The sequence below is a fragment of the Leptodactylus fuscus genome, chromosome 3, assembly GCF_031893055.1.
Source record: "Leptodactylus fuscus isolate aLepFus1 chromosome 3, aLepFus1.hap2, whole genome shotgun sequence".
NCBI lineage: Eukaryota > Metazoa > Chordata > Amphibia > Anura > Leptodactylidae > Leptodactylus > Leptodactylus fuscus.
Genome location: NC_134267.1, coordinates 207,837,935 through 207,851,767, shown reverse-complemented (window position 1 = coordinate 207,851,767; position 13,833 = coordinate 207,837,935).

Sequence of the window (13,833 nt, the reverse complement as noted above, 5' to 3'; positions counted from 1 at the left end):
CTCCTAAGGGTGCATTCACACTACAGATAGGGTGACTGATTCTGAACGTGAAAACACGTTCAGAATCAGCGCGTATAAAGCACATCCCATTCATTTCAATGGGAGCTGGCATACGAGCGCTCCCCATTGAAATGAATGGGCTGCTTTTTACTCTACGAGCGCTCCCATTGAAGTGAATGGAAAGTGCCCGCGTGTACGGCTCGGAGTGAGCCGAGCGCCGGGCCCCTTCACACGGCGAGCCGTAAACGAGAGAGCTTCCCATTCACTTCAATGGGAGCGCTCGTAGAGTAAAAAGCAGCCCATTCATTTCAATGGGGAGCGCTCGTATGCCGGCTCCCATAGAAATGAATGGGATGTGCTTTATACACGCTGATTCTGAACGTGTTTTAACGTTCAGAATCAGTCACCGTATCCGTAGTGTGAATGCACCCTAAAATAATAAAAGTGCCATTTAATAAGAACAGAAACATACCATGCAACCTCTATTATGCCTCACAGTGTATTGTGCCATGGTGGGGCAAAATACAGGTTGCAGGGGCCACTGTGGGACATATGATATGACTAGCTGGTACCCGCGACTTCGTCTGCAGTGATTGTAGCAGTGGGTATATACAGGTGTGGGTAAGGTTTTCGTACTGTGTATAAGGTATGGGATATGAAATGTAAGTTTGTATTTTGTTTTTGCTGTAATTCAGAGAATACGTGAGACTTTTGTGTTGCAGTTCCTTTGTATTAGAGCTGCTATATATACGGTGTTGTGAGAAACTTTACATAGTGACTTTGGGACAGAAGTATTTGAAGTTAACCCTTTCCCGCCGATGGCATTTTTGTGATTTTGGTTTTTAGTTTTTGACTCCCCTCCTTCTAAACCCCATAACTTTTTTATTTCTCCGCTCCCAGAGCCATATGAGGTCTTAATTTTTCTGGGACAAATTTTTCTTCATGATGCCACTATTATTTATTCTATATAATGTACTGGGAAGCAGGGAAAAAATTCAGAATGGGGTGGATTTGAAGAAAAAAATGCATTTCTGCGACTTTCTTACGGGCTTTGGTTTTACGGCGTTCACGGCCAAAATGACATACTATGTTAAAAAAAATTTTTTTGAAAAGTCGCCATATTCCGACAGCCGTAACTTTTTTATACATCCGTGTACGGGGATGCATAGGGCGTCTTTTTTTGCGGGCCTGGGTGTACTTTGTAGTTCTACCATTTTTGGGAAATGTTATTGCTTTGATCACTTTTTATTCAAATTTTTATCAGAATCAAAACAGTGAAAAAACGGCAGTTTGGCACTTTTGACCATTTTTTCCGCTACGGCATTTACCGAACAGGAAAAATATTTGTATAGCTTTGTAGAGCGGGCGATTTCGGACGCGGGGATACCTAACATGTATGTGTTTCACAGTTTTTAACTACTTTTATATGTGTTCTAGGGAAAGGGGGGTGATTTGAATTTTTAATCCTTTTTATATGTTTTTATATTTTTTTAACTTTTTTTTTTTAAAAAAATTTTGCATTTATTAGACCGCCTAGGGGTATTGACATGGGTGGGCGGTGTCGCGGATTGTCAGAGCGGTGGGGGTCGGCAAACATGGCTGCTCCGGAGCGTTAAAGAGCGCCTCCTGGAGTATCGTTAAGGTGAGGGGCAGAGTGGTAAAGTATATGTATATGTGATTGTGTGGGGTTAGGGGCGAGGCTGTAGAGGGTAATATGAATTTTGTGGTTTGCTATGGTCCAAAGTGTGTGAGATTGCAGAGATGGTGATGTGAGTTTGGGGTTTGTGGGGGTCCTGGCACAAACGTATGTGCGCTATTGTGACGAAAAGTAGCCTATTGCGCAATCGGGTGTATTAACTATGTTTGTGGAAAATTTCAGCCAAATCGGTCGAGCGGGTTTTGCGTGATTGAGGAACAAACATCCGAACATCCAAACTCACAAACCCACAAACTTTCACATTTATAATATTAATAGGATACAGAGTCAAGTCACAGCTGGAAGAAATGGTCATGGTGGTCCAAAGGGAAGAGATGCTACCACTAGCATACCCATCCCCCCCACGCGCTGACTGAATACCTCAGGCAGCAGAGAGCTAAGGTAGAAGCCTCTGTTGAGAAATAACAGAAATTCATCTGTATCATCATCTCCTATCTATTTGCTGATTCTTCGGTGGGGCAGCTGATCACTCTCTGAAGCAAGGGTTCTTAAGGAAGATGTTCCTATTTGGTTAGCCTTCTTTTAAATATTTCCTATCCTCAGCAGTCCCTTCTTGATACATTGTAGCTATATTTAGTTTTCAAAGTTATTCTTGTATGTTTTAGCATCTTTTATCTTGCATAGTATGCTTATTGTAGTTGTGCATTTATCTTATAGTTTATTCCTGTTTAGTCTGAGATTTTAATTTTTGCAGTTTTCTCCTGTTTGCAATTCTCTTGCTTCTAGTTTAGGTTGGTTAGTTGGTTTTCTTGCCTTGTACATTAGGGTTGGTATGGCTGATTAGGGTTTACATTAGCGATATCTTTAGGTACAGTGAGGGTGAGTGGTGTCTGGTGTTAGGGATAGGGGCATAGGTATAGGAGGAAGAGAGGTAGCAATTGCTACCAAGCCTTGGAGCCTCTGGGAGACCATAGACCTCTGTATTAGAGATGAGCGAGTACTGTTCGGATCAACCGATCCGAACAGCACGTTCCATAGAAATGAATGGATGCACCTGGTACTTCCGCTTTGACGGCAGCTGGCCGCTTAACCCCCCACGTGCCGGCTACGTCCATTCATTTCTATGCGAGCGTGCTGTTCGGATCGGCTGATCCAAACAGTACTCGCTCATCTCTACTCTCTATGACACAAGAAGGCAGAAGTATTAGAGGTAGCACTTGGTAAGTGGGGACCCCATATTTTGCATTGGCTCCCATTAGCTTCTCATTATGCTTCTGGCTATGGCCATGGTTCAGTTATAATATATATCTGTTTGACTGTCACAACCATCTTACATTACCATTTACTTGCAGCTTATTGTCTATAGGTGAGATCCCTTTTCCTTCCATTACATTATCTGCTATACTGATGCATGCTTCATATCCAGATATTAAACCCTTTGGCTCCACTATATGGGGGTCAAGTCCATTTTTGACATCTAGTGAGCAGTCAGTAACATTACAGCCCTTTCTACAAGTCACTGGACACATTAGGTGGACATCCCGAGTGGAATCACCTAAGAACATAAGGGGGCACCACAAAAAGTATATAACAGCAATATCTATGCACAGGAACATTGTTTTAATGGTCTCACTTAAAAAAGTGAGAAATGTAATATTTAAGACTGAGCTAGTTCTATAAGGGTTAACATTTTAGGTATGTCTTGGTATATTCCTTCTGGCAGAAAAGTTGATTTGCAATGCATTAAGACATATTGTGCATCTATAGCTCTCACTTCCAGCTAATGCTATATCACAGTGACCTATTTGTCTTAGACTGTAGGAGAACTGACAATATAATGATGTTCTGCTGCTATGTTTTAGTTAGAAAAGAGAAATATTGACTATGAGGATTTATGATCCAAAACCTGATCTAGTGGACTCTTGATATATAATAAAGCCATAGCATAGATAAGGAAGGGCGGGGGGGGCGCAACTTGGGGGTCAGGTTTCCATCACGTGATTCAAGAATTGGAAACAGGTCTGAACCTTTGGGTCCATCATCGAGAATCGGTCGGATCAAATAAGCTATTGTTTGTGAGTTTTAGGAATTACTTGTATTTCTCATAATATAATAACTCTGAGTGTGTGCTGTGCTACAGGCATGCATCCTTATAAACAGCAGGCACTGGTCAAATCCTATAAATAAGTGGAATGGTAACACCCAGTTGTCAATTTAATCATACAATTTATAGGAGGAACAAAAAAGAAATCACAGAGTTTTTTTTTTTAAAAAAGGCAGTTCCAGGTCATTTATGTTATTGTATTTTATATGTATTTATTAGAGATGACCGAACACTAAAATGTTCGGGGTTCGAAATCCGATTCGAACAGCCGCACACTGTTCAACTGTTCGAACGGGTTTCAAACCCCTTTATAGTCTATGGGGGGAAATGCTCGTTTCAGGGGTAGGCAACATTTGATCAAATTCTACTTACCAAGTCCATGAGTGAGGGTCGGGCTGGATTCTTCTCCCTGCGCAGCGTCCCCGCGTCCTCTTCCGGCCTTGAATTCACTCTGCTAGGCATCGGGCCTGGGCAGAGCCGACTGCGCATGCCAGCACTACAAGCGGACATGCACAGTCGGCTCTGCCCAGGCCCAATGCCTGGCAGAGTGAATTCAGAGCTGGAAGACGCCGCGGGGAAGCTGCGCAGGGAGAAGACTTCTAAAGGTAAGAGAAGAACCAGCATTGATTGGCAATGTATAGCATTCTGCTAATCAACGCTGGTTCTGCATCGAATCTTAACTTCAAACAGCTAGTAGTGTTCGATCGAGTACAAGTATTTCGAATAGCGTAGTATTCGATCGAACACCTACTCGATCAAGTACTACTTGCTCATCTCTAGTATTTATTATATATTTAGATGAATACAAGTGATATTAAAAATGACCTCAGGCCGGGTTCACATTTGTATCAAGGACTCCTTCAGGCCAAGGCCCCACTGGGCGAAAACGCAGTGTAAAAAACAGCAGAGAAAATGCAGCGTTTTCTGTCTCGGAAAAAAAAAACGTGTGTGTACATGCGTTTTTCATTGCGTTTTTCAGTTTTGTGCTACGGAAATTCATATGAGTTTTCTGTTGAGTTTTTCATTGCGTTTTTGCTCGAGTTTCTCATGTGCAATATAGGTAATTGAAAGGCTATGTTGAAAATCCTAACGAATTATGGTCCTCTGCTATTTAGGCTGGGGCCCCACGAGCCGGAAACGCTGCAATTTGGTCACGGCAGAAACACCGCGGGAAAAATCGTGGCATTTTACAGTACTTGAAAAGTGGATGGGATTTATGTGAATCCCATGCCCACTTTGCGGAAAAAATCACAGCATGGACACACTGTGATTTCCAAAACCGTCACGGTTTTGAAAATCGTGGCATTGTTAATTATATCTACAGAAACACCGGCAACTTTCCCATAGATGTAATGGTAACAGAAAGTCCGCGGAGGAAAACTCTGTGAACTTTCTGTTCAAAGCGTGGTGGTTCCGGCCCGTGGGGCCTTAGCCTTAGGCTAAGTCCCTACATAACTGGCTGCAGCAAAAACAATGGGGAGAAGACAGTGGCAAAATTGCATCATGTTGACATAGCAGTTTTGTCCAAACATCAATTTTTGAAAATGAATGATTTTCCTGGGGTCACCGTATTTTACTTTTTTACTGTACTGTTGATGGAGATTTGTCAGGACTCTTTATTTGCTGGGCCTGTTGTACTTTTTATTGGTACCAATGTTTGGTATGTGTGACTTTTTGATCACTTTTATTGTTATTTTTAGGGGAAAGCAAAGTATATTAGGTTGCACATTGCAGTATATTTTCTCCATACGGTATAAATAACACTATTTTTGGATTGTGGTGGCTTATACGCACATGGGAATACCTAACATGTTGGTTTATTTATTTTGGTTTACATTATGGTTTTTTTTTTTTTTTTAACAAATCCGGGTACCAGAGGTAATGCCGCAAGCACAACTTCTGTGCCCGCAGCATTGCAGCGCCGTACTATTATGACACTGAGTATTAACTATATGGTCAGCACGACGTAATAGTATGGCGCAGAGTGGGAAGGGGTTAAAAATTACATATCACAAAAACTAACAAGTCCTTCTTTAATGCAATAAGTAAGGCCGGGTTCACGCAGGTATTTTCGGTCCAGAAACTGAGGCGGAGGCCGCCTCCGTCAGTTTCCAGACCAAAAAACGAGTATCTGCAACTGGATGCCGATGCAGTGCACCGACATCCAATTGTGCCCTCCGCTCCAGATTAGGCCCAAATGAATGGGCTTAGTCAGGAGGAATCCGAATCTGCCAGAAGAATGAGCAATGTCGCTTCTTTTTTCCAGGAGCTGGAACAAACGGCTCCCGGAAAAAAGAAATGACCGGCTCCCATTGAGTTCAATGGGAGCCGTATTTTTGGTCAGGATTTTGAGGTGGATATGGCCTCAAAATCCTGACCAAAATACCTCATGTGAACTCAGCCTAAAGGATAGATGGAATAAGGTAGGATTTTAGAACCAGACTACACAAGTTGTTATTTGTAGTCTGTAACGATGGAGACACATAGCACTGTGTAAGACGTATACACAAAAGAAAGGATATATATTTTTTATATAATTTAAAACGTTGCCTCATTTTTTATTGATTTTTGATAAAACATTGTTGCCGATCTGGATAAAGCCTTTTATGAAGTTTTACGGTGCATACATTTAAGCTAAGAATAAAACTGTGGATAAAACTTGTAAGATTTTCTAATTCCACAGGATCTGAATCATATCACAGTATCAAAATGGATAATTTTTTTTCTTCCCCGGCGCAGGTTTTTAATCCAATTGAATTATTTACATTTACGGTGATTACACAGCGGAGCATATAATATCTTACTATATAAAATATCAAACAATCCTCTTATTAAACTTTCATTCCTAATGACTTCTCCTTGTCATCCCGGCTATGAACTGTCGGATCGCATTTCATTTTTTATGAAACGTACATTTAAAATTTAATCCAAGAGGACCGATTCTATAGATTTTGTCAAAGCTACAAAAAATATCCTTACAAATGGAGTTTGAATTATAGCTGAAGCGGAGACTGATGCATGGATGTAATAGCAACCTTGATATCTACCATCCTTATCTGGCCCAACTGTACAAGTCTCTTAATTGAATATTACTTTGGAATAAAATTGCAGCTCATTCCTTTTTATGAAGGGATCAGAGATTTCACTTATATTCTTTTATCTTTAGCCCTGATTTATAATTATGAATAATGGATATGTAAATTTAGTGATGATAAGTCTTTTCATTCTGCAGACGTCATTCGGTCAAGACCTTTTTCAAGAAGATACTTAAAGGTGATCACCATTTTTAATGGATTTGGTACTAATAGGCTAAAAGAAGATAAATGTCTCAAAAAGGTGAATCACTGAAAGTTATTAGAAACAACTATCTCATTTAGGACGTATTTGTCCAATTCTCTGTAGGTACCTGTTACAGTCACATACCAGATATTTGACTTCCCTAACTTGTAATCTATTCAGCACTGGCTAGACTAGTCTTTACCCTTAACCTTTCGGAAGCAAGATCCCTAGTTAAAGAGAACCTTTCACCTCCAACAAGTCCACTTCTTTGCTTTTAATAGATGCTGCTCCACTGATTCTTGGATTTTTTCTCTCTAGCACCCATCAAGCAATCAATGCTGTTACTTTTGCTGCCTGATATCAGGGGCGTAACTACTGGGGTAGCAGCAGTAGCAGCTGCCACAGGGCACGGGACATTAGAGGATCCAGCGACAGCTGCTACTGCTGCGTTTCGGGGTTTGTTTTTTTTTCAAACCCCCGAGTACAATGATTGGAGGCCCAGGAGAGGTAAGGGAACATTAAAAAAAAATCAGTGTTACTTACCGCTTTGGGTTCCGGGCAGGCTTTGGGCCTACTTGCGTGAGGTCCCTGACCGGGGTCTGTGTCCTTATGCGTTGCAACACAGGACCCCCAGGTCACGTGACATCCTAGACGTCATTGAAGATGGCGGCCATCAGTGGGAAGTGCAGCGGTGCCAGGAATCGGTAAGTAACAGTGGTTTTTTTATGGGTCTCCAATTATTATACTCTGGGGTCTGAAAAGACCCCAGACTATAATAATTGTTCATGGGTGTCCACAATGGGGCATAATACTGGGAGAAGGGAACCACAATGGGGCATAATACTGGGTGAAGGGGCCACTATGGGGCATAATACTGTGTGCAGGGGCCACTATAGCCATAATAGTGTGTGCAGGAATGCAGGGGGGAAGGCGGTCGGGGTCTTCGGCGTCGGTCGGAGGGGGGGGGTCAAAAGTTCGCCACAGGGCCCCGCCATTCCAAGTTACGCCATTGCTTGTTATGCTATGTAGTCTCTTTACTGTCCAGAGGGCATTGTCAGGCAGGAGTTATAACTACAACTCTGATTGCCCTGATTCCCCTTCTCCATGGACAATGACCAATAGGGTTGGACTGAAGTTCCTTGGGACCACCAGATAAAATTATTCTGGGGGTCCACCCTCCAACAACCCCTAGGAAATAGACCTAATATTGACAATCATTGAGCATGGGCCCATTGGAGGATCCTCTGGTGGGGCAGTCCAACACTGCTGACCAAGGCTTCCATACAGCTCTCACAACCTCTCAATGTTAGTACACCCAAGACCCACAATGGACCAAGAACCACAATGGCCTTTTTCCTACAAGTAATTGACATCTGGAATGTTCTGTCCTGGGTTTCTATATTAAAAACAGAAACTACACCAACAACTACCACTCGCCATGGCTGCAAAGTGGTACTCATATGATTATATCAATGGGAGGAGACGGGGTGATAGACATAAGCCATAGTTATATTGAACATATTTTTGTAAGAAATATACCGATCTAAAGGCTCTTTAAAATTTCAAAGAAGCGCTAAAAATGTAGTAAAATATTTAGTCTTCAGAATCAATTGTTTTTTACACTTGGCACAGGACAAATGGTGTAATAAATGAGCTGCATGGATGTGTAACTTGGACTGGATTGAACATTCATAGAAAATAATAAAGTCAAGGCTCCCTGTGGCTAAACTACAATTGCAAATGCATTACAATATAAATCGTGACGGAGAGACTCATATTTGGGGATATTTAATTTTCTATAATCATATTGGAAATTGACGGCATTTTTGCTTCACTGTTTTATTCCACTTTGTTGCTTTCTGTATTTTCCAGTCTGTGATTCAATAAATCAGGTTTTATATTGACTTTATGAAATTGAAAAGTTCTTTTCTTAGTGCTGTGAGGGGTGACAAGTGTTTTTTTGGGGTGGGGGGTGGTTGTAGACAAGATTAAATGATAAACCGGCAGGGGCATATTAAAGGGGTATTCCCGTAGGATTTTTTTGTAAGTGTCCCAGTAATCCCAGCAGGTTATGGGCCCTATTTACTTACTGATCCCTACTCCAGCTCACAGACACCCTCACTTCCCCTTCTGCCATACAGGGGGTTCTGTTCGTCTTATATCACATCCTCTTGAAGGGCAGAAGGGGAAACAGAAGCTGCCGTGGGCAGGAGTGGGGATTGGTAAATAGGGGCACGGGCCTGCAGCAAGTGTATTTATTCGGTGAACATACAGATATTCATCTCAAGAGGATCGCCTGGAGGTTTTACTCAGACCAAATATGTCTGGACTGAAACTGCTATATCTCTTCACACCCCAGAATATAATGATCGGAAGCCAGAGGGAGGTGACAAACATAAAACCCAATGTTACTTACCTCTCCATGGCTCCAGCGCAACTCCCTGCTGGGTTCAGACTTTTCAATATCATAAGGGAGTCACACCGGAGCCCAAGAAAGGTAACTAACAATGGATTTTACTTCCCCTGGTCTTCTGCTTATTATACTCGGGTTCTGAAAAGACTCCAGAGTATAATAATGGTTTGTGGGTGGTGCAATGTTTGTTTGCCATGAACACCATAGGGGTCACCATGGGGAAATTATACTGTGTGGAGGGGCCACTATGGGACATTATAAAGTATGAAGGGGCCACTATGGACCTTATACTTTGTGCAGGGGTCAGTATGGGACGTTATACTGTGTGCAGGGGTCACTATGGGACGTTATACTGTGTGCAGGGGTCACTAAGGGACATTATACTGTGTGCAGGGGTCACTATGGGACGTTATACTGTGTGCAGGGGCCACTATGGGACATAATACTGTGTGGAGGGGTCACTAAGGGACATTATACTGTGTGCAGGGGTCACTATGGGACATTATACTGTGTGCAGGGGTCACTATGGGACATTATACTGTGTGCAGGGGTCACTATGGGGCATTATACTGTGTGCAGGGGTCACTATGGGGCATTATACTGTGTGGAGGGGTCACTATGGGGCATTATACTGTGTGCAGGGGTCACTATGGGACATTATACTGTGTGCAGGGGTCACTATGGGACATTATACTGTGTGCAGGGGTCACTATGGGACATTATACTGTGTGGAGGGGTCACTATGGGGCATTATACTGTGTGCAGGGGTCACTATGGGACATTATACTGTGTGGAGGGGTCACTATGGGGCATTATACTGTGTGCAGGGGTCACTATGGGACATTATACTGTGTGGAGGGGTCACTATGGGGCATTATACTGTGTGCAGGGGTCACTATGGGACATTATACTGTGTGCAGGGGTCCTTATACAGCTTGGAGGGAACACTATGGGACACTATAATGTGCAGAGGCCACAATGGGACATTGTACAATGTGAAGGTGCAGCTACGGGACATTATACTATGTGGGAATTGGACCGTGCTGGGAAGACGCTGAAGCATCGGGGACAGGTGAGTATGTTTTGGGGTTTTTTTCGTTTTTTTTTCACCTCCCCTGACCTATTTAAAAAATGTATTTTTTGCCTGGACAACCTCTTTAATGTATACATACAGTATTACAACTATGTTTACTAGTTAGATACACTACAAGAGCCAGGCTTACCTCATAGATATGATAACAAAACCAAGCTTGCTACATACGTATATTAGAATCAATCTTACTATATAGATACAATACAAGAACCAAGCTTATACATAGTTAAAATAACAGAACCGCACTTACTACATAGATATCATTACAGAACCAGGTTTACTACATAGATTAGGTAACAGAACCAGGTTTACTACATAGATAAGGAACAGAACCACGCTTAGTACATTATGATACATTTTCAATTATGTATTATTATTTGTAAAAATGTATTACTTTTTATTGTTTTCAAATCTAAATATGGTTCTGTTCATGGGGTACCCCTTTAAGGTCTTATTTCCAGGAAACAGGACATATAGGAGTCACAGATGCTGATCTCTGAGATGAGGCTGGGGGCTTTTAAAAAGGGGTTTTCCAGGCTAAAAATATTGAAGACATGTCCTAAGCATGGGTTATCAATACCAGATCAGATGGGGGGGGGGGCTGTCACCCCACTGACCAGCTGTTCTCAGCAGATGACACACAGAGAGTGGAGAAGGAAGCAGACTGCTCTGTTTTCTGCGTAGTGGCCAGACCAGGTACTGCAGTTCAACTTTCATTCGTCTGAATAGGAGCTAAGTTGCAGTAACTCAGTTTAGCCACTGCACAAAGAACGGCGCTGTCTGCTTCCCACTCAATTCTCTGTGTATAAGTTGCTGAGAACAGCTGATCAGTGGGGGTGCAGGGTGTCAGACGCACACAGATCTGAGATTGGTGAGATATCTTTAGGATGTCATCAATATTGTTATCCCTTTAAGGCTCAGATCGAAGAACAGAGGAGGTGGATAGAAGACGGTATAGGGGAAAACTAGGCATGCCCTGAATGTTCTGCACCATTCTACTTATATAGATACTGACTAATACTTATAGTAGAACATAGAAGTGTACAGCTACATCTGAATAAATAATTACTAGTTTACTACATTTACATTCTAGGCATAGAAATTGACATCCTAGCAACAAAAATACTGCAAATGTTGAAAAAAAATGCATCTCACAAGTAATGGAAATGTAATTAAATCGGGGGAGGGTAATACAACTCAAAAGTGTCATCACGAAATACAATATATGTGTATAAACAATTCCGATAAATACAGTTACAGTATGTGGACTTTTGGCGCCATCTAGTGGAAAATAACAGTTTGTCACAAAGGTTAAAGTACTAACTGTGTACGGTATCTTCTATATTCACATGCACAGTATACAAGGCAGCTTAGTTTCTTAAGAACCATAATGTGGATAACTTAAGATGCCACAAGCTTTAGAAAAAAAATGTTCTATGTAAACCATTTCAATAGCTGTTTCCCATAAGGCACTTTTATTGACTCTTAGGATCTGTGAAATGTCTAGGCAATCCAAAGACATTCGGAATAGACAGTGATCAGGATTCTAGCCGTGTATAAACGTAGTCCTAGAAAGTCATCCAGGCTGACTAATATGGAACTACAAGTGCCGCAAACCACGGTTTAGCGGATCTTACAGAAGCCATACAGATCACATCTTCTTCAGCAGCTAAAACCAGATGACTGAAATGCTATGACTTTTGCATAAAATTGTTGGGTCGATTGGAAGAGGATGAATTTGCTCACAGGATGGTGTACGGCAAGGAGACTACAATTGCCACAGCAATAGAATTTGGGACTCAGATGTCTTTACTGAGCACATGAGGAACTCCAAAGTAAGACCCAAAGTAAACATGTTCCAGGCCTAAAGTCTACAGTCCCTTCTTTTTTATCGAGGTTGCAGATAGTATTATGTGCTCTGTAGTGGCCCACACACAGTAAATATGCTCCACAGTGACCCCCAGACAGTATTATATGATCTGCAGTGTCCCCCACATAGTATTATATTCTCCACTTTGGGGCCCCAGACAGTATTATATGCGCCACAGTAGGCCCGACACACAGTATTATATGCAACATTTTGAACCTCCACACATTATTAAATGCTCCACAGTAGGCCCCTGCATAGTATTATATGCTCCACAGTAGACCCCTGCATAATATTATATGCTCCACAGTAGGCCCAACACACAGTATTATATGCTTCACAGTACGCCACACACACACACACACAGTATTATATGCTCCTCAGTACGCCCGCTTACAGCTGAAAGAGGAGATTGTTCACTAATGGGAAATCCTGTACCGGATTCCCCATTTGTGAGCGATCCAGCGACGGCACACGTGCCAGCTGAGAGGGCTCTTCTGCGTGCCATCACGGTCCTAGGCCCAAGTGCAAAATCCATGCCCCCCAAACTATATGTAAGGGAATTGCTAAGACAGCAATTCCCAGAACTGTTAAACCCTGGGATGGGCACAAGAGACAGTGAGCCCTAAGCTGAAGCCCCCCGCTTTCCCTTCCTATTGCCAGACCCTATCCTAGGTAATAGGCGACCACCACGAGGACAATCCCTCCCTGAATACGTGAAACACAAAACGCAGACAAGACGAACAACAACAAAGGGAGGTCAGCTAGCCAGGGTTCGGTAACAGGAGAGCGATGCAGTGCCAAATCGGAGTCAAGAGAATAGTCAATGAGGAAAGCCAAAGGTCAAGTATAATAGTATAAGCAAACAGGGACAGTAAGAGCAGGTATGCGCACGGCAATAACAAGCACTGGTGTGAATGGGAACCAAGGCTAAATAGGGAGGAAGAACCCGCCCATGGAGTTCACAGGAAGGCAGGCTGTCAATCACAGGGCAAGGCCAGATTAACCACTTAATGGACAGAGGCAACATAGGCAGAAGACGGGTGTGGTGCAAATCCAATTAAGAACTAGAGCCGTGTTCACACAGTGCAACTAAAAACTTTAAGCAGATTATCAAACTGCACCCGCCTCCTGCGCCGCAGCACATGAGCAGACGGTGGCGCAGAGGCCTGAACAGGCAGAGATGTTACACTATAATGTATTGTTTATAGTACTGCATATTCGGATAAGAAACTTTCTGGGCCCCCTAAGGTGCCTGAACCTGAGTGTGACTCCACCTTCTGCACCCACTGAAGTTACCCCTCTGATCCCTGACATCTCCCGTGTACTCCTTCAGCATATTACATTACATGGATTCAGTGCTTCAGATATGAGTTTTCCCCCTTGCACTCCAGATGAGAACATTGTGTAATAATTCAGC